The following is a 19,278-nucleotide window of genomic DNA, read 5'->3' as shown; positions in this document are numbered from 1 at the left end:
AAGAACTGACGGACATATGGGGAAAGCAGGGTCAGGCATGCAGGAAATGCACGAAATCCTAAGCTGTCTCTCTCTAAACCGTTAAGGGAGACAGTGCACGTTTGACATGTCTATAATGACTAACAGTGACTCTGGTACTATTATCAACTTTTGGTGCAAATTCGGCCTCCCTTGCACTTTCCAAATGATGCTTTTTGAAAGCATCCATTTTGCTCAGCTGCCAGTGGCTTCTCCCCCGTGTTCGAGTTGTTACCCAAAAGCACAATCCTTCTGAATTTGTGCAGAAGAGTTTGACTCCCACCTGCCTAGTTCCACTTGTTTTTCTCCTAGTTCTTTTTTTTTTTTTTTTTGCAGTACGCGGACCTCTCACTGTTGTGGCCTCTCCCGTTGCGGAGCACAGGCTCCGGACGCGCAGGCTCAGCGGCCATGGCTCACGGGCCCAGCCGCTCCGCGGCATGGGGGATCTTCCTGGACCGGGGCACGAACCCGCATCCCCTGCATTGGCAGGTGGACTCTCAACCACTGCGCCAGCAGGGAAGCCCTCTCCTAGTTCTACTTTTACTAGGCACATTCACTCCTCCTGTGGTAAATAAGTCCATTTAACTGTTCCAAACAGAGTTAACAAATTTTTAAAAGCAATTGGCCTAGACGTGGTCTAGTGTGCACACAAGCACACAGATAAATCTCACAACTGTGGTGCAAAGGAAATACAGCAAAAATAGAATGAGATATATGACACAGTGCCATTTACGTAAATTAAAAACGCAGGCACTGAAACCAAAAATACACGTTCTACAAAAACACAAAGAAAGAAGAGGATGACCTTTCCAGTGATTTCTTATGTGGGTGGACGAGAGGAAATGAGACTGAGGAAAGGGAATTAAAAAGGCATCCACAAGTAAACAAAACGAGGGGCCCTGCGGACATCAGGGATGTTAACCTCCATTCAACTCCTTGAATGTGAAGGAGACAGAGGGACAGACAACTAGACAGAGAAAGGAGAGGAGATTTAAAAAACCAAAAAACAGCTTTTCTCCAAATGTTATTCATCCATTCAGCCATATTTACCAAGGGCTTATTCTGAGCCAGGAGCTGTTCCTGGCTCTGCGGATACAGCAACCTACCCGCTCTGCTCTCATGGTGCTTGCTTCTAATAGAGGCAGACAGGCCATAAACAGATAGAGCCATTAACGCCTAGGATCACACCAGGCAGGCGCTAAGTGACACAGTTAATAACACAGAAGGGTAAGGGAGGAAGGAGCACCTCGGTGGAGATGATGTTGAGAAGATGTTCAAACAGAGGGAGGGGACTCATCACGCAGCACCTGGCAAAGAGCTTGGTCTGGGTCCCAGAATCCCCAAAGCAGCAAGGAGGCTGGCATCTCCTGTGCAGAGTGAGCAGGACGGCGAGGGAGTGGCCCAGATGAAGAGCCTTGTCAAGGGCCCTTTACTGAGTTGGAAACTCCTGGACCCCCGCCCCCCATCACCCATGTACCCCGGGGAAAGGATCACCTGCCCAGCGTTCAGTTTTTAAAACATTCATTCAAAACCTATCCAGACAGCAAAGGAAACTTCACGAAAAGAATCTGGTCGTGCACAAGGACCCAGTAACCCCGGGAGGACAGACAGGGAGAAGGGAAACAAGAGACAGCTGAGGCTGGAGCAGCGGGGACCCTCCACCACCAGCCCTTTCGATTTTGAACTAAAATGTGTTCCCTAATCAACAAAATTATTAAATCACCACTTAAGAAAATAAAATGCTGCGTATGAATTTATAAAATATATAAAGTCTAGGGCTTCCCTGGTGGTGCAGTGGTTGAGAGTCCGCCTGCCGATGCAGGGGACACGGGTTTGTGCCCGGGTCCGGGAAGATCCCACGTGCCACAGAGTGGCTGGGCCCGCTGAGCCTGCGCGTCCAGAGCCTGCGCTCCGCAACGGGAGAGGCCACAACAGTGAGAGGCCCGCGTACCACACACACAAAAAATAATAATAATAAATAAATATATATATATATATATGTATATAAAGTCTTATTACAATCACTGTGAGCTTTAAATTCATAGTAAGGGTTTCTCTCAATCTAAGTTCAGAAATTTCCTTTGTCTACTTGGCCATCGTCATTACAATTTACCACCTCAGAACGACTGCTCATCCGTCAGTGACCAGAATGGAAACCTACTCCTCACTCTAGCCAGCTGGAGAGTGAACTGGAGGTGAAGACAGATTCTCAGGAGTGATGATGACGAACAGCAAACACGTCTTCGGGGGTCGCTGCAAGCCAGGCACTGCACTCGGCAGGTACCCAGCTCACCTAACCCCCTGCCTAAGCGGGTGCTCCTATTATGATCATGGTTAAGAAAACATTTCTAAGAATCCGTGTACATACTCCTATTTACGAGTTTAAGCTTCCGGAAATCCCCATATGAGCAAGAAAGGAGAATGCTATGTGACGTGGATCTCAGATAACTAGTGAGGTGTCCACAACCTCCCTTCCATACCTTCTTAGGCCTGGTCCACATCTCCTTGCAGTATCTGCTTTGCCTTGGAGGTTCCTGGCTCCTCCTGTCTCTGTACGGGACGATTAAAAAAACAAATAAGCACCATTAAAGGTTATGAGATCAACTAACTGAACACAACTTGCTTTATACTTGGGAAACAGTTAACCACTTTGATTTTTCAAGTATATTTCGCACGCCAGGTCTCTTACAGAGGGGGGTTATCTTTGGATGGCTTGGCAGATGAATAAATATTCTAAACATACCAAAAGAGCTAGCTGTTTAAAAGATTCTTCCCTGTCACTTAGTATGAAAAAATGAAATATTTTTTGGAGCAAAAATAATCAGATCCTATTATACCTGTTTTATATGTTTGATATTGCGTAAAGGATTCCTATGTAAGATGATCAAATCTTTCAATGCAAGGCGTTCACGGGGTTTTGTATTTCTTCAAGCTATAACACCCGGGTAAATTCCAGCCAAACGTCATATCGTGAATGAATAAATGGAAACAAGCCAAACTCATGGAATTAGAGAGATTACAGATTTAATAGAGCTACCTGGCAAAATAAACATCCAACTGATTTAAAACACAATAGAGCCCGAGCTGCCTGGGATGCTTGGAGCAGTCTAGCTATGCTTCCCTTTACTCTTATGAACTCAATATTAAAAGGAAAAGCAATTTTATGTTACAAAGACGGAAAGGTTAAGATGCAGATTCTTCCAGACCTGTATCAGGACAAAACACTCTCTTGGCTTCTATGATCTCTCAGGTCCTGCATTCACCTCTCTCCCCCGTTTCTATTCTACTGTATAACCTCAAGCATTTGAAAAATGATCTGAATATAACTGCAAATTGCCCAGGATAGTAACTAATTCTTCCCTTTCTTTGTTCAGTTTTGCAAGAACTCCAGTTTCCATTCCAGGGAAGGAGAGAATTTTTCTCTTAGGTATTTCTTGGAGACTCTATCCTGGAGGGTCAAAAGCAAAGATGGGAAGATTTTTCTTTCCATCTTGAAATTCCCATTTGGACCCAAGATGGACTTTGCCCTAATTATAATGGGAAAAAAGAGAGAAGACCATTTCCCTCTTCGTGTCTCTTCCTCTTAACCCAGTCAATGAAAAGAATGAATAAGCCTGGAGCTAAAGGGAGCTCTGCCTGGTTTTAAGAATACCTGAGACATTTCTCACTCTGGCAGTGAAAACTGACCAATAACCAACTCTTTATGGTCCAAGGCCCCAGACTTGGGGTGTTTGAGACAAAAAAAAACCCTTTATGACAGTCCTGCCTCTCAGCTAACCAGAACCTGACTGCGCTGCTTTGCACTCAGTGCCCGGCCCCTTCCTGCCTTTTGCAGACGTGGAAAATAACAAGGCAGCTTTTGGAAGATCTGGTTCATCTTCCCAGCCAGAAGTGCAGAAATTTATGCCTCCACCTCCAACTTCTGACAGGCCTCTCTTCTGTCCAAATCTGAGCTGAGGGCACCCGGGAGCCTACCTGGCAGGACACACGCATTTCCAACCATCCTTTCCCCTCCCACCCGCCAGAGACGTGCCTAATTGTGCACTTAGGGAAGCTGCACATGGCCCTTCTTCCCTGGCCTCTCTCTTCCTCTGTCTGCCTGCTCCCTGCACCCAAGTGGAACATTTTCTTCCTCTTTCCGCCTCCAATTACAAATGCAAATCCTCACGCAAGGATGAAAGAAGTAAACTATGGATCACCGAGTATCAATGATGCCACGATCACAGCATCCCCAGCAAGGACGCCGCCTCATTGCATAATTAACGTGATGAAGGTTCTCCTCTTTAACCCCACGAACTAGGGAGGCCCTCAAGTCGCCAAAACACACTGGGATATCGCTAGCAAACAGAAGCCGGTTTTCCCCCCGTTTTCCCGTCCACCCGGCGTGTTGTGGGAGTCGGGGTCCGGGAGTATATGACGCTCATCCCCCCGCCCCCCGCCCTTCCCCGAGCTCACCCTCTGTGGAGCCGGAGCCTGTCGCAGCCCTCGGGCCCTTCCGCGGCCCCAGGGGCGAAGCTCGGCTCGGGCCTCGCGGGCCTGGGGGCAAGGCGCGCGGGCTCCCGGCGCCCGGGGAGTGCAGGAGGCCCGCCCGCCCGGAGGCCTCGGCGCCGCCGCCCGCCCGGCCCGGGATGTGGCGGCGGCAGCGGCGGCGGCGGCGGCGGCGCCGGCGCCGGAAGAAGGAAAGCGGGCGCGCGACGCCCTCTCGGGGGGCGAGGCCGCCGCCGCCCCACGCGGCCCTAGCGCCCGTCCGCGCCGTGCGCGCCCCTGCGCGGCTGTGCGCGTCCCCGCCCCACCCCCGAGTGTGCGCGCCGCCGGGACCGAGGGGAGGTGGGAGGGGGCGGAGCCAAAGGACCCCAGGAGCCCGATCACCCGGTCCTTGAGCCTCCCTTCCACCCACACCCCCGAAAAAAAAACACCCACCAAATTATATCCCGGGAAGTGACAGAGAGACTTGTGGCCAAACCTAATCCCACTAGGTCTCCATCCAGGAAACAGGTTGGGTGTTTGAGAACGAAAAAAAATCCCAAACTTGGAAAAATGAAAAATAGAAAAATCCAAGCTTGGAAAAAGGCAAAATTGCTTGAGTTTGGGGCACCTCCCAGCATTCCTAATCAGCCTACCTGGTAAAAACAGCTTTCAACAGGGCCCTTTCCGCAGACCCACCCTTGGCTGACAGATGTAACCCCCTTGTCAAGGTAGAGTGGGTGGAGTCAGTCCCAACGGTGATGGGGATTTTATTGCCCTAGAAAACGTCAACTGGTTTTGTTTTGATCTAACCTACATGTTTGTTAACTACCTAAATATATATCTACTTAGCAAACACGGTAATATAGATACGTGTGCACACACACGTATGCACTTGAACACATATAATTTTTGTCAAGCTTTCAAGAAACCAGATTTTTTTTTTCTTCTTTGGTCTACCCTGTTGGTTTCCTCTTTAATGACTTAAATGTAATACCGGTGGGGCTCAACATTTCAGAATTTCACTTTTAACGTGGTTACTGACCACCATGACTTAAAGATGGCAAGGCAGTTTAAGGGCTGTTTACTCGGTCTTTTGATCACACATTCAGATATTTATTAAGCCCTTTCTTGGGGGCACTATGGTTGACAAGAGACATATGCTTTCTCCTTGAGGGTTTGAATGGACACACGTACATGAGAGGAGCACAAGAAGTAAATTTGGAACTTAGATGTGACACTGAATAATATGCAGAGTTTAAATAAGAGTCCAAGCTCTGGGAATTAGACCTTGTTGGTTCAAATCTTTATTCCACCACAGAAGGCTCGTGACCCTGTCAAGTTCTTTTGTCTCTCTGTGCTCCCATTTCCTCATCTATAAAATAGGGATATTATATAGTATTTACCCCAGAGTTTGATACTAAAGAATAAAGGAGATAATGCATTTGAAGTACATAGCACAGTTCTCCCCCAGTAGTTAAAATCACAGTAAACATAAACTACTTTCATTATTATTTATTGCATTCCTAAGATGCTGTTCAAATATTAAAAGATACAGTGCTTTCAAGAGGCTTACACATTGGTGACTAAGGTAGCTGAATATTTTTGTTGGGGTTTTTCCGAATTATTCTAGTTCTTTTTGTTTCTATAAATGAACTTAAGGAAAGTATTAGTATTCAGTCTTTATAACAGCAGAATAGTTTCTAAAATAGCAGTTCTCAAAACGTGATCTGTGGACCCCTGAAAATCTCCAAGATCCTTTTAGGGGATCTGCAATATCAAAACCACTTTCGCAATAACACGAGAACATTAGTTGTCTTCACTATTTTTTTAAACATTTTTAAAATTGAAGTATAGTTAATTTACCAGTTTGTGTTAGTTTCAGTTGTACAGCAAAGTGATTCAGTTATATATGTATACCTGAATATATATATTCTTTTTCAGATTCTTTCCCATTATAGATTATTATAAGATACTGAGTATAGTTCCCTGTGCTATACAGTAGGTTCTTGTTGTTTATCTATTTTATATATAGTAGTTTGTTAACCCCAAATTCCTAATTTATGCCTCCGCTGCTATCCCCTTTTATAACCAGAAGTTTTTCTTTTTTTTTAACATTTTTATTTTTATTTATTTAGTTTTTTAATTAATTTATTTATTTTTGGCTTTCACCTTAAGAAACTAGAAAAAGAACAGCAAACTAAACTTAAAGCAAGAATAAAAGAAGTAAATAATAAAGATTAGCGTGGTAATAAATGAAAGAAAAAATAGAAAAGCAAAAGAGAAAATAACAAAACAAAACACTGGCTCTTTGAAAAAATCAACAAAATTGATACATCTTTTTCTAGATTGACCAAGAAAAAAAGAGAGGAGTCAAATTATTAGAATGAAAAGGGGGATATTACTTACAAACTTACAAAAATAAAAAGGATTATAAATGAATACTATGAACAATTGTATGCCAAAAAATTAGATAACCTGGACAAGTGGACAAATTCCTAGGAAACACAAACTACCTAAAATTGACTCAAGAAGAAACAGAAAATCTGAATAGACCTATAACAAACAAGGAAGAGATTGAATTAGTAACTTTAAAACTTCCTACAAAGACTAGGCCCAGGTGACTTCACTGTTGAATTCTACATTTAAAGAAGAATTAATGCAAATCCTTCACAAACTCTTCCAAAATATAGAAGAGGATGGAACACATCTCAACTCATTCAATGAGTCCAATATTACCCTGATACCAAAGCTAGACATAGACATCACAAGAAAACTACAGACCCATATCTTGTATACAAAAGACACAAAATCCCTCGACAAAATACATGCAAATTGATTCCAGTAATATATATAAAGGATTATACAACATGACCAAGTGGGATGTATCCCAGGGATGAAGGTTGCTTTAACATCTGAAAATCAATTAATGTATTACACTATATCAATAGAATACAAAGGACAAATCACATGAATAAATAGAAGCAGAAAAAGCATTTGACAAAATTCAACTCCCCTTATTGATAAATACATGCAATAAACTAGGAATAGAAGGAAACTTCCTCGACCTGATAAATGACATCTACAAAACTCTACAAATAATATCATACTTGATGGTAAAAGACTGGAAGCTTTCCCCAGAGATCAGGACCAAGACAAGGATGTCCACTTTCATCACTTCTAACATTTTGCTGGAGGTTCTAGGTAGGACAGTTAGGCAAGAAAACAAATGAATTATCCATATTGGAAAGGAAGAAGTAAAACTATCTCTATTTTCAGATGACATGATATTGCATACAGAAAATCCTACAGATTCTACTAAAAAGAGCTAATAAATTAGTTGAGCAGAATTACAGGATATAATACAAAAATCATTGTATTTTTATAAACTAGCAATGAACAATCCAAAAATGGAATTAAGAAAACAATTCTATTTATAATAGCATCTAAAGGAATAAAATTCTTAGAGATAAATTTAACAAAAGAGGTACAAAACTTATGCTCTGAAAAATACAAACATTTTTGAAAGAAATTAAAGAACACCTAAATAAATGTAGAGACATCCCATGTTCACGTATCTGAAGACTTAATATTAAGATGGCAGTACTCTCCAAATTGATCTACAGATTCATTGCAATCCTCATCAAAATTCCATCTGGTTTCTTTGAAGAAATTGCCAATGCGACCCTAAAATTCACAGGGAACTTCAAGAAACTCAAAACTTATTGAAAAATAAGATCAAAGAGGGAGGAATAACACTTCTCAATCTTAGAACTTACTACAAAGCTACAGTAATGAAGAGAGTGTGGTACCAGCATAAGAATAGACATATGGATCAATGGAATAGAATTGAGAGTCCAAAAATAAACCTTCACGTTTATGATCAATTGATTTCCAACAACTGTAACAGGGAAGAACAACCCTGACTCCATATTGGATGTGTTTCTTTAACCTTTGTATTCTATTGCTTTTGCTACAAGTTATTCACTAAAGGGATGTTGCCTATAGCTTAAGGTATGCATAATGGCCCATCTCCAGGAAGCCTGTCTCCCATGTCTGAAGGTTAAGCTAAAATATCTTTGTTTTCCTTTGTTCACAGGAAACATCCTGACCAGGCCCACCTGTGGAAAAGAAGAAATTAACACACCCCCTCTGGAGTCTGGCCAGAGCCAGGAAATATTTGCAACAACTTATTGCCTTTTTTACTTTACCTCCTCACCTTCCCCTCTTTCTTTTATAAAAGAAACTAGCATCCAAACCTGAGCGAGATGGTTCTTTGGGACACTAGCTCACCATCCTCTTGGTCTGTTGGCTTTCCAAATAAAGTCGCCATTCCTTGCCTCAACAACTGGTCTCTCAATCGATTGGCCTGTCATGCAGTGAGCAGTACGAGCCTGGACTCAGTAACACAAGGTTGCTAAGATAATTAAATGAAAGCAGAAGAGTCCTTTCAAAAAATGGTGTTGAGATGACTGATATCCATGTGCAAAAGAATGAATTTACACACTCTGTCACATCATATTGAAAAATTAACTCAAAATGGATTGTAGATCTAACTGCAAGAGCTAAAACTAAAAAACTAGCAGAAAAATAGGCATAAATCTTTGTAACCTTCAGTGAGACTATGGTTTCTTAGATATGACACCAAGAGCACAAGCAACAAAAGAAAAAATTAGATAAATTGGACTTCATCAAAAACTTTAAATGTTGTGCTTCAAAGGATACTATCAAAAAAGTGAAAAGACAACCCACAATATGGGAAAAAACTTTTGCAAATCCTATATCTAATAAGGGACTAGTATCTAGAATATATACAGAACCCTTACGATTCCATAACAAAAAGGCAAATAACCCAGTTTAAAAATGGGCAGAGGATCTGAATAGACATTTCTCCAAAGAAGATATGCAAATGGACAGTAAGCACATGAAAAGATGCTTAAGATCATTTAATCACTAGGGAAGTGAACATCAAAATCACAATGAAATACCACCTCACATCAACTAGAATGGCTAGAATCAAAAAGACAATAACAAGTGTTGGCAATCATGGAGAAATGCAACACTCACACATTGCTGGTGAGAATATACAATTGTACAATCGTTTTGGAAAACTTCTTGCCAGTTCCTCAAAATGTCAACCTAGCAGGTATATATTCCAAGAGAAATAAAAACATACATCTGTGCAAAAACTTGTATGTGAATGTTCACAACATCGCTGTTTATAATAGCCAAAGAGTAGAAACAACACAAATGTCCATCAAATGATGAATGAATAACCAAATATAGCATACCCATACAGTGGAATATGATTTGGCAAAAAAAAAAAGGAATGAAGTACTGATACATGCTACAACATGGAGAGCTCCACAGTATCACTGGTAATGGCTTCATGCTATTTCATTTTATAGGCGTACCATAGTATACGAAACAGATCCCCTTCGCTGGACATTTAAGCTACCTCTAGTTCTTTATGTCATAAACAGATTCTAGGAATATGGAGGTGGTAGTGGCAGCACAGTTTTTCAGTTTCTCAAAATATTGGCATAAAAACAGAGCAACTAGATAGCAAAACCCATGGACAACACTGACAACAGAACCAGATGATGAGCCATTGCCACAAACCTCAAAAATACAAGTAAGCAGGGAAAAACCACAGACCCATAGGTTAACAGCATCTGTACAGGAACAGACAGATAACCAGGCAGCATCTGAGAAACTGGAGAACAGGAGAAACCGGAAGTTGTACAGAGGACCAGTTTGAAAGCAGCCACTGAAATGGGGGAGGGTCTTGCCCAATCCAATAGCAGGTGAGAGGGGTCCCACAGTAAAAATTGAGGGGCTGTAGCAGTCTAGTCTTTAGGAACCATCAAAACTGACTCCCTGGGGCTCCCAACTCCAAGCATCTTCGCTAGGTATTCCAAATTGCTCGCAAAGGGGTTGTGCTAATTTACTTGCCCATCACTCCTTGGCCACATTAGTATTGTCAGACTTTTAGATTTCCGACAATCCTATGTGTGTGAATGGTATGGAATTGTTTTAATACATACTTCTCTAATACTAGTCTACTGGTCACTACGAGACATGGGACCTGGGACCCTTTGCTGCAGTGCTGCAATGCTTGCACTTGGACACACCTCTCCTTGAGCAACAAAATACAAAGAAACTCTATGGGACTAAAAATAACTGCATGCGTGGGCACTCTGCACAAATTTTGAACAAAAGATACAAAGAGACCAAAAAAACCCAACTGCCACTTTTGAAGAGCCTGGAGCAAAAGCAGGGTATTACGCATGCCCCCGGCACACAACACCACCTAAGGGGTGGGCAAAACACCTAAGCCAACCCTCTGGCACGACCCCTGGACACACCCCTACCCTCACCCCATATGAGGAATAATCTCACCCCCTATCAGGAACCTGCTGTTTGTTCTCACTGCCCCCTGATGCAGCAGGGGCCCGGATAAAGCCTTGCCTGAATTTCTTGTCTAGCCTCTGATCAATTTCTATTGATTAGGGAGGCCAAGAACCCTGGTGGGTAACAACTATATTTCTTCTTCTCTGAATTGCTTGCTCATATCCTTTGCTGAGTCCTGACTCAGATCCTTACCAGCTGTGTAATATTGAGTAAGCTGTTTAAATTCTATGGTTCCCCATCTGTAGAATGAAAAATGAATAATAGGATTACTTTATAGCTGTAGGGTGATTATTAGGATAATGTGCCTTTATATATGTTTAGAACTGTGCCCAACACATAGTAAACACTGTCTAATTGTTAACTATTATTAATTCATAGCATATATATGAATTTATATTTGTATATAAATTCTTCATCTGCCATAAAAATGTTCTCTCTGATTGTGGCTTGTCTTTAACCTTAGTTTGTAGCTTTTTTTTTTTTTTTGCGGTACGCGGGCCCCTCACTGTTGTGGCCTCTTCCGTCGCGGAGCATAGGCTCCGGACGCGCAGGCTCAGCATCCATGGCTCACGGGCCCAGCCGCTCCGCGGCATGTGGGATCTTCCCGGACCGGGACACGAACCCACGTCCCCTGCATCGGCAGGTGGACTCTCAACCACTGCGCCACCAGGGAAGCCCTGTAGCATATTTTATCGTATAGAAGTTTAACACTTTTATAATAATACATCAATATCTTCTCTAGTGATTTCTGCTGTCTTTATAAAGAAATCACCTTTCCCCCAGTAATAATATAGTATTGCGTACTTTCTTTCCAGTTGTTCTAAAATTTCTAAATTTTAAAAGCTATCTAATTTCACATTTATCTAATCTCACTCCCATCTGGAATTTATTTGTATATGGTGTGAAGAAGTATAAATCTAATTTGTTTCCATGTAGAAAGCTGAGCTAGACTACAAGTGCTGGTTATGGCCGTGAGGACTGGTGAGGATGACGACCTGCACTTAGCTTGAGTTACTTTCTCTATCGCTTACTTGTGAGCCAACAAATGACCAGGGCAAAGATCACAGGAAGCTAAGGAAATATTTCTCCAAAATTTCCTCTGTTGTCATGGAAGTACATCTGAATATTTGATGGTCTCAGTAGCCCTGTGGGGAAAGAAAAGTGCCAGGGGCTGCAGAATCAAGACAGCCTGCCTTTTATATCATCTTGGAGGTTGAAAGTGTAGGTGGAGTCACATCAACCTTTAAAGATCCCTTAAAAATGTCGGTACAGTGTGTGCCTTCCATTCGGCCTCCCTGAGATGTCGAAGCCACGAGATAACACAGTTGTCCCAGCTCCATTTGTTGATTAGTCTTTCCCCACGATTGGTAACGTCTCCCACACCGAGGACCCCCTAAAGGCCAAGGTCTCCATGAACATAATAACTAATAGCGTCCACGTAAAACATACAATGTCAAACACTGGGCATCTTGATCTTGGTTTGTCCAAAGTCTGAAAGCTTCAGAGCTGAAGTGAAAAAAAAGATCCTTATTTTTTGTTGACACAGTCCAGGTTTTAGAGATTCGTAACACAACCCAGAGCCTTTTTATACAATTGCCTAATGGGATGACACCAGCTTAGGACTTGGATGTGTGCCTTCTGATAAATATGGTGGTGTCAGATATTACAGCTGGGTAGTTATAATTGTAATAATTCTGTAGTTGTCTCCTGTAGAAAACTGAGTCACTCCATGAATTGGTCAGCAAACTTTCCAAAAAGAAAGTTACTCAGATGAGAAGAGGAGGAATAAACGTGTAGTTACAGCCCCGTTCTATCTCCTGTGCACCAATTGCTTCCTCAGTAGTGTGCCTATGCCTCAGCGCTCTCATGGTGTCATGATGGGTAATAAAAACACAGAATCCGGAGGAGGAGCATTGCTACATTGAATTAAAATATGGCCTTGGGATGAAAAGAAATGAGCTTGTGACGTCTGAGTAATAGGGAGATGAAACATTGTGAGAATTATTCATGGTGGGTCATAAAATGGAAAGGCCAGGATGCCTTTCCCAGAGCAGGGCCGCCAGCAATGCTTAGGGGTTGTTTGCATTCTGTTTCTCTAAATGACACTTTCTAGTCATCAGAGCTTTCTCGAAACTTCCTATCCACCAGGGCTGCTTGGGTTAGTGCACAAATGATATTTTTACACATGCAGATAGCTGTGCATAGATCATGTGGACGCTGGCAGCTGTGATGGAGCCGGGCTGGGGCACAGATCACTCCCGACATTCCACGCAGCTTCTGGGGAGTCCTCTATTATCTATTTATTTTCTGCATAAGATTTGTCTTTGTCAGTATTTTCCCAGAACCAATATGAAAATACCTTTGTGTGTTCTGAACCCAAAACTGGCTGGGAATGAGCTATGGAGTACACAAGAGAAATCATCTATTTTTTTTTTTTAATATTTACTTATTTATTTATTTTGTTGCACCGGGTCTTAGTTGCGGCAGGCAGGTGGGCTCCTTAGTTGCGGCAACTGGGCTCCTTAGTTGTGGCATGCGAACTCTTAGTTGTGACATGCATGTGGGATCTAGTTCCCTGATGAGGATCAAACCTGGGCCCCCTGCACTGGGACCGCGGAGGCTTAACCACTGTGTCACCAGGGAAGTCCCAGAAATCATCTACTTTTGTTTGAACTGAGGTTCTTAACCTGGGGCCCCTGAATCCCTAGGCAGAGCTTCTCAAACTCAGAAGGCAGTGGAGCCCTCTGTGAAGTGTGTTTTCAGTGCATAGTCTTGTGTGCCACACCCAGCAATCCTGATTCTGGGAGTCTAGAAGGGGACCCATGAACCTGTATTTTTCACGCACACCCCAGGTGTTTCTCAAGCACATGGTCTGGGGGCTACATTCAGAGGAACCCTCTCCTGAAGGTGGGTGGTTTTTTGTGGTAGGGGTTCAAGAAAAAGGACTGTGGAAGACAGAGAAAACAAATTTATAATTACCAAAGGGAGAAGGTGCAGAGGGATAAATTGGGAATTGGGGATTAACAGATACAAAGTACTACATATAAAATAGGTAGACAAGGACCTACTGTATAGCACAGGGAACTATAATCAATACCTTGTAATAGCCTATAGTGGAAAAGAATCTGAAAAAGAATATATGTACATATATACACGTATAACTGAATCACTTTGCTGTACACCTGAAACATTGTAAATCAACTGTACTTCAATTAAAAATAATAATAAAATAGACACACACACACACACACACACACGGTAAATGGATAAACAAACCGTGCTAGATCCACACAAAAGAATACTGTTCAGGAATAAAAAGGAAGGAACCACTGGTACATGCAACATGGATAATGCTTAACAGAAGAAGCCAGACACAATAGCACCTAATGTACGATTCCATTTATATGAAATTCTAGATTAGGCAAAACTAACTACAGTGATTGACAGATCAGTGCTTGCCTAGGGCTGGGACTCAGTGTGGGAACCAACTGCAAAGTCACATGAGGAAACTTTTGGGGGTGATGAAAATGTTCCAGATTTTGATTTTTTTTTAACTTTTTTTTTTTTTTGGCCGTGCTGCGCAACATGTGGAATCTTAGTTCCGCGACCAGGGATCAAACCCGTGCCCCCTGCAGTGGAAATTTGGAGTCTTAACCACTGGACTGCCAGGGAAGTCCCCCAGATTTTGATTTTGACAGTGGCTATTTGGGTGTATATATTTATCAAAATTCCTTCAAGGATATACTTAATATGGGTGTATTTTATTATATGTAAATTATACTTTGACAACAGTAGAAAAACAGGACTGTGGAAAGAACAATGTGCCTGAACCCCTGAAATGGTATGAAAATTGGGCATCCAGATGTGCCCGTGAATTTTTCAGAGATGAGGATGTATGGTTTCCCTCACATGCCTGGAGAGACCCATGTGCCCTCAGAAGTTACAAACCACGATAGCACTTAGTCCCCATGGAGCTAATGATCACATCTGTTTCCAAGGAGGGTGTTTAACTTCTCTCAACTATGGGAAAGTGACTCAAAAGGGACAACTTACCGAGGTGGATAGGCAGCTGGTCTCTGCAAGCAAAGGTGGCAGCAGTGCAGTCTGTGCACCAGGCAGCCTTGCTAAAGGCTCCCAAAGACAGTCAGGGGGGCAGGAATCTCCCCTGGGGCTGGTTTTCCTCAGTTGGTGTCCAGGAAATGGCTCTTGGAGGTGGCCTGACTCTCCAGCAAAGGTCTGAGGTCCTTCAGTTCCAGAGCCCCCTCATCTCCTTGAGTTTCCAGAACCTTCCTCTCCTGCTCCTTGGCCTGTGCAGAACCATGAAGAACAGCCCACAATCATGAAGACTGCCCACAATGACCATTGGAACCTTCCCTCTGACCGTAGCCATTTTTTTTTCATTTCCTACCTGGCTTCTCAAGCATCTATTACCATTAACTTACATGAGTTATTCTTTCAAATTCTTTGTTTACGATAACAAAAAAAATCATAGGGTTTGGTTCATTGTTATTATTTTCCCTTCACACAGATGGAAGATGAGCAAAGTGCCCCTGGCCCTCTTTTGACTTAAAGACTCACAGATATATATGCTTTTCAGAAAACAGATCTCAAATGGGGTGAAACAGAACAACACATTTTTAAACAAGACCAATTAGGATCACCGCCTTCACAGAAGCTACAGTGATTTGCGGAAGCCATAGCAACAATCTCTGGAGTTCCGATGTTTTATGATGCTTGTGTTAGAAACAACATGGACAAGCATGATTACATGATGTAGAAGAACATTTCTCTGAGTTTTTTCATCTTGTTTAGTTTGTTTCCGTTAGAGAGGGATACACTTTCTTCTTTAGCTGAGATTTCTCTTACGAGCAATTAGAAGGATCTATTACGTCAGGGCTTGGATTCCATTACTTAGCACTGTGAAGAATAAAGCAGGCCTGCCTTATGAAAATATTTAAAAATTTAAAATATAGAGCAGGAAAAAGTGGAAAGAGAATTTAACAAAGGGAATATGGACTGTGTGAGGTTTTGCCTCGAAATTGCCCGAACTTCCTTCTTCTTCCCACCAGCCTCCAGCTAGGTACCTTAGCCTCTTCTTTACATAACCTGGCTCAAATTCCTTCTCCAGCTCTGTGTGTGCCTTTATCTCCTTCCCTCCTGTTTCAGAGGCGAGAGACTGATCCCTCCTCCTGGCTTGTGACTCTGTCCCCTTGGATAACTCCATGACTTTGGCTTCTCAATTTCCTTTCATCTCCCTGTCTCTACCAATTCCTCTGCTCTGCCGACCTGCGTGTCCCCATCTCCTTCACCCTTCATTTATTACGGAGCTTCCCTTGTGCGCAGCCCTCTCACCTTCTGTGCTTGGAAGGCTGGTCTGCACGTGCTTCTCTGTGGTCTCTGCGTTTGCGCATGCTCACGCCAGCCCCTGTCGACACTGCTCACCCACGGCATCCTAGATGCTAAATCCACCGTCCCTCTCTCCCTGACAGTTCCCTCTGGATCCCCTTTTGGCTTCTGTTCCACCCCTGCCCTTGAGCCCTGATATTCCCGATGTCTCGCCGCTGCTCTCAGGTTCCTTTACTCCATTCGTTCTCCCAAAGCGACGTCTTTTCTAGTGATTGCAGCCGCTACACCTGTGCTCCTGATGATTAAATCCACACAGTTCAGTCTCTTTCTAAAGCACAAGGCACTTGTTTCCAGCTACATCCTGGACCCCTCTGTTTGTATCCTCTGCAGGCACGTAACCAACACAGCAACCCACCGCCCTCCCTCCAAGCCTGCATTCCAAGCCTCAGTCAAGGTTGCCGCTCTGCTCTGCGTTGAAGACCTCACCCCTTGGAGGCCTCTCCAGCTCCTTCTTTTCCTTCAGCCTCCAATCACCCCCAACTCCTGCCAATTCTCCAGTTCAAACGTCTGAATCCACCCCCTCTTCTCTGTTCTCGGTAAGACTCTGGGGTCTGGCCCTCACTATTTTTCACCTGAGGATGCCTGCATCTTCAGATCCCACCATCCCTGCTTTCAAACCTTGAGGACGTCCTGATTCTGACACAATACATCCAACTCCTGATCGGCACAGCAGGCTCTTCAAGGGCAGCTTTCCGCGCCAGCCCAGCCGCTAACCAACGTGTTCCTCTCCCTTCTCACTTCCCTTCCTGCAGGAGGAGGCCAAGTTCTAACATCAGAGGATTGCCGTCTGTTGGTGGGCAGCTGCGTTTGCAGATGGGGAGAGTAAGCGGATAAAAATGACTCATTGACTACTCTCCCTACAAGTCTGCAGACTGACAACCTGCTTCCATCGAGCCCTTCATTCTGCTTCCCCATCATCTTTGTGGTAGTCCCAACAACCTCCCCACAGATGCCACACCTATCTCTCCTGCCATTCCAGCTATCAGCCACACTTCTGTCCCCAATCTCTGGAAGCACCAAACTTCACTTTTCTCTGATACTTTCTCACCTTTGTATCTTTCATACTGCCCCTACCTACCTGCTCTGCTCCACAAACTCCACTTGTCTTTTAAATCCCAGTCAAATTTAGCTCCACTGTAGAGCCTCCCCTATTCTGGGTTTTGCTCAAGAGCAATTTCCAATCAATTATTTACTCTCTTTTTTTTCCTAATATAGCATTTTATATAAGTGTGTGTGCCTGTGCCTGTGTGTGTGTGTGTGTTAGATTTAATTCATTAATCCTCTGGAATTTATTTTAACGTATAGTGTGAAATAGGGAATTTCTTTCCAAATGGATAGCCAATTGTCCTAACCACCATTTATTGAGTAGTTCATTATTTTTGCACTGATTTGAAATACCACCTTGACTCTGTATTAAACTGGTCTGCTTCAAGACTCTATTCCTTTCCATTGACCTATTTGCCTGTTGGTGGATCAATAACAAAATGACTACTACAACATAATTACTATTGCTTTATAGTACATTTTTACATTAACAAAGTATCATTCTTTTTTAAAGAAATTTCTTGTATATTCTAGAATATTTTCTCTCCCAAATTAATTTCAGAATCAGTCTTAAAATTCTATGAAAAGTCATTTTGGAAGTTTAGTAAGGATTATCCTGACTTTATAGGTGAATTTGCCATTAGTTGAAACTTTAACAACAGTGAATGTTGTCTAGATTCATGATGTACCTTTTCATTTATTCACATATTCTTTTATGTCCTTCGGTAAAGTTCTGTACTTTTATTTTTTAATATAGTCCATATTTATCGTTTGGTTTAGTTCTCAATATTTCATAGTCTTTTAAGCTATTTACATTTTCTAATAAACATTTTTCAATTTGTTTTTGCTCGTGTCTAAGAAAATTATTCCTGAAAATAGTTTTCTTTAAATCCGGCTGTTTCGTAACTCTTATTCATTCTGATAATTTGTCAGTTGATTCCTTTGGATTTTGGGGGGTAGATAATTGTATCTTTTTTTTTTTTTTTTTTTGCGGTACGCGGGCCTCTCACTGTTGTGGCCTCTCCCGCTGCAGAGCACAGGCTCCGGACGCGCAGGCTCAGCGGCCATGGCTCATGGGCCTAGAATCCGCGGCATGTGGGATCTTCCCGGACCGGGGCACGGACCCGTGTCCCCTGCATCAGCAGAAGGACTCTCAACCACTGCGCCAGCAGGGAAGCCCGATAATTGTATCATTTTAAACAATGAGAGTTTCCACCTTTTACTTTGTTTTTTTTTGTTTGTTTTTTTTTTGTATTGAACTAGCTAAGAATCCCTGTGTTTGTGTTAGTCTGGTTGGGCTGTCATAACAAAAGACCACAGGCTGGGTGGCTTGAACAACAGAAATTTCTTTTCTCCTAGTTTGGATTCTGGAAGTCTGAGATCAAGGTCCCAGTAAGATTGTTTCTGGTGAGACCTCTCCCCTCTGTTTGCAGACAGTACCTTCTCGCTGTGTCCTCTTCTGGCCTTTTCTCTGTGCGTGCATGGGGTGGGGGAGTGGGGAAGAACTGGTGTCTCTACCTCTTCTTATAAAGACACCAGTCCTGTTGGCTTAGGGCCCCATCCTTATGCCATTTAACCTGAATTACCAGCTTAAAAGCTCTATTTCTGGGCTTCCCTGGTGGCACAGTGGTTGAGAGTCCACCTGCTGATGCAGGGGACACGGGTTCGTGGCCCGGTCCGGGAAGATCCCACATGCCGTGGAGTGGCTGGGCCCGTGAGCCATGGCCGCTGAGCCTGCACATCCGGAACCTGTGCTCCACAATGGGAGAGGCCACAACAGTGAGAGGCCCGTGTACTGCAAAAAAAAAAAAAAGCTCTATTTCCAAATACAGTCACATTGGGGGTCAGGGTTTCAGCACAATTCAGTCTATACCAATGTTGTTGAATAGTATCAATGCAGATTTTTTTCTTGGATTTTCCTTTTCCCATTTC

The 19,278-nt window shown here is 43.0% G+C and overlaps 1 protein-coding gene across 6 annotated transcripts in view; it reads right to left on the bottom strand.

Moving 5' to 3' along the window:
* Nucleotides 1-4,696, bottom strand: part of CHST10 (carbohydrate sulfotransferase 10) — a 40,098-nt gene extending 35,402 nt beyond the window's left edge. For all 6 annotated transcript variants that reach the window (XM_089922645.1, XM_089922646.1, XM_089922641.1 and 3 more), the window contains exons 1-2: nucleotides 4,474-4,696; nucleotides 2,499-2,568 (exon numbers count right to left, since the gene is read on the bottom strand). The gene's annotated coding sequence lies outside the window, so the exon portion shown is untranslated. The remainder of the gene's footprint in view (nucleotides 1-2,498; nucleotides 2,569-4,473) is intronic.
* Between the last annotated feature and the right edge of the window lie 14,582 nt (nucleotides 4,697-19,278).

This window comes from Delphinapterus leucas, chromosome 13 (genome assembly GCF_059928025.1).
Source record: "Delphinapterus leucas isolate spDelLeu-1000000601 "Yukka" chromosome 13, BTC_Dleu_Yukka2, whole genome shotgun sequence".
NCBI classification, from domain to species: domain Eukaryota; kingdom Metazoa; phylum Chordata; class Mammalia; order Artiodactyla; family Monodontidae; genus Delphinapterus; species Delphinapterus leucas.
The sequence above is the reverse complement of the archived record's forward strand: the minus strand, read 5'-3'. Positions and strand labels throughout refer to the sequence as shown.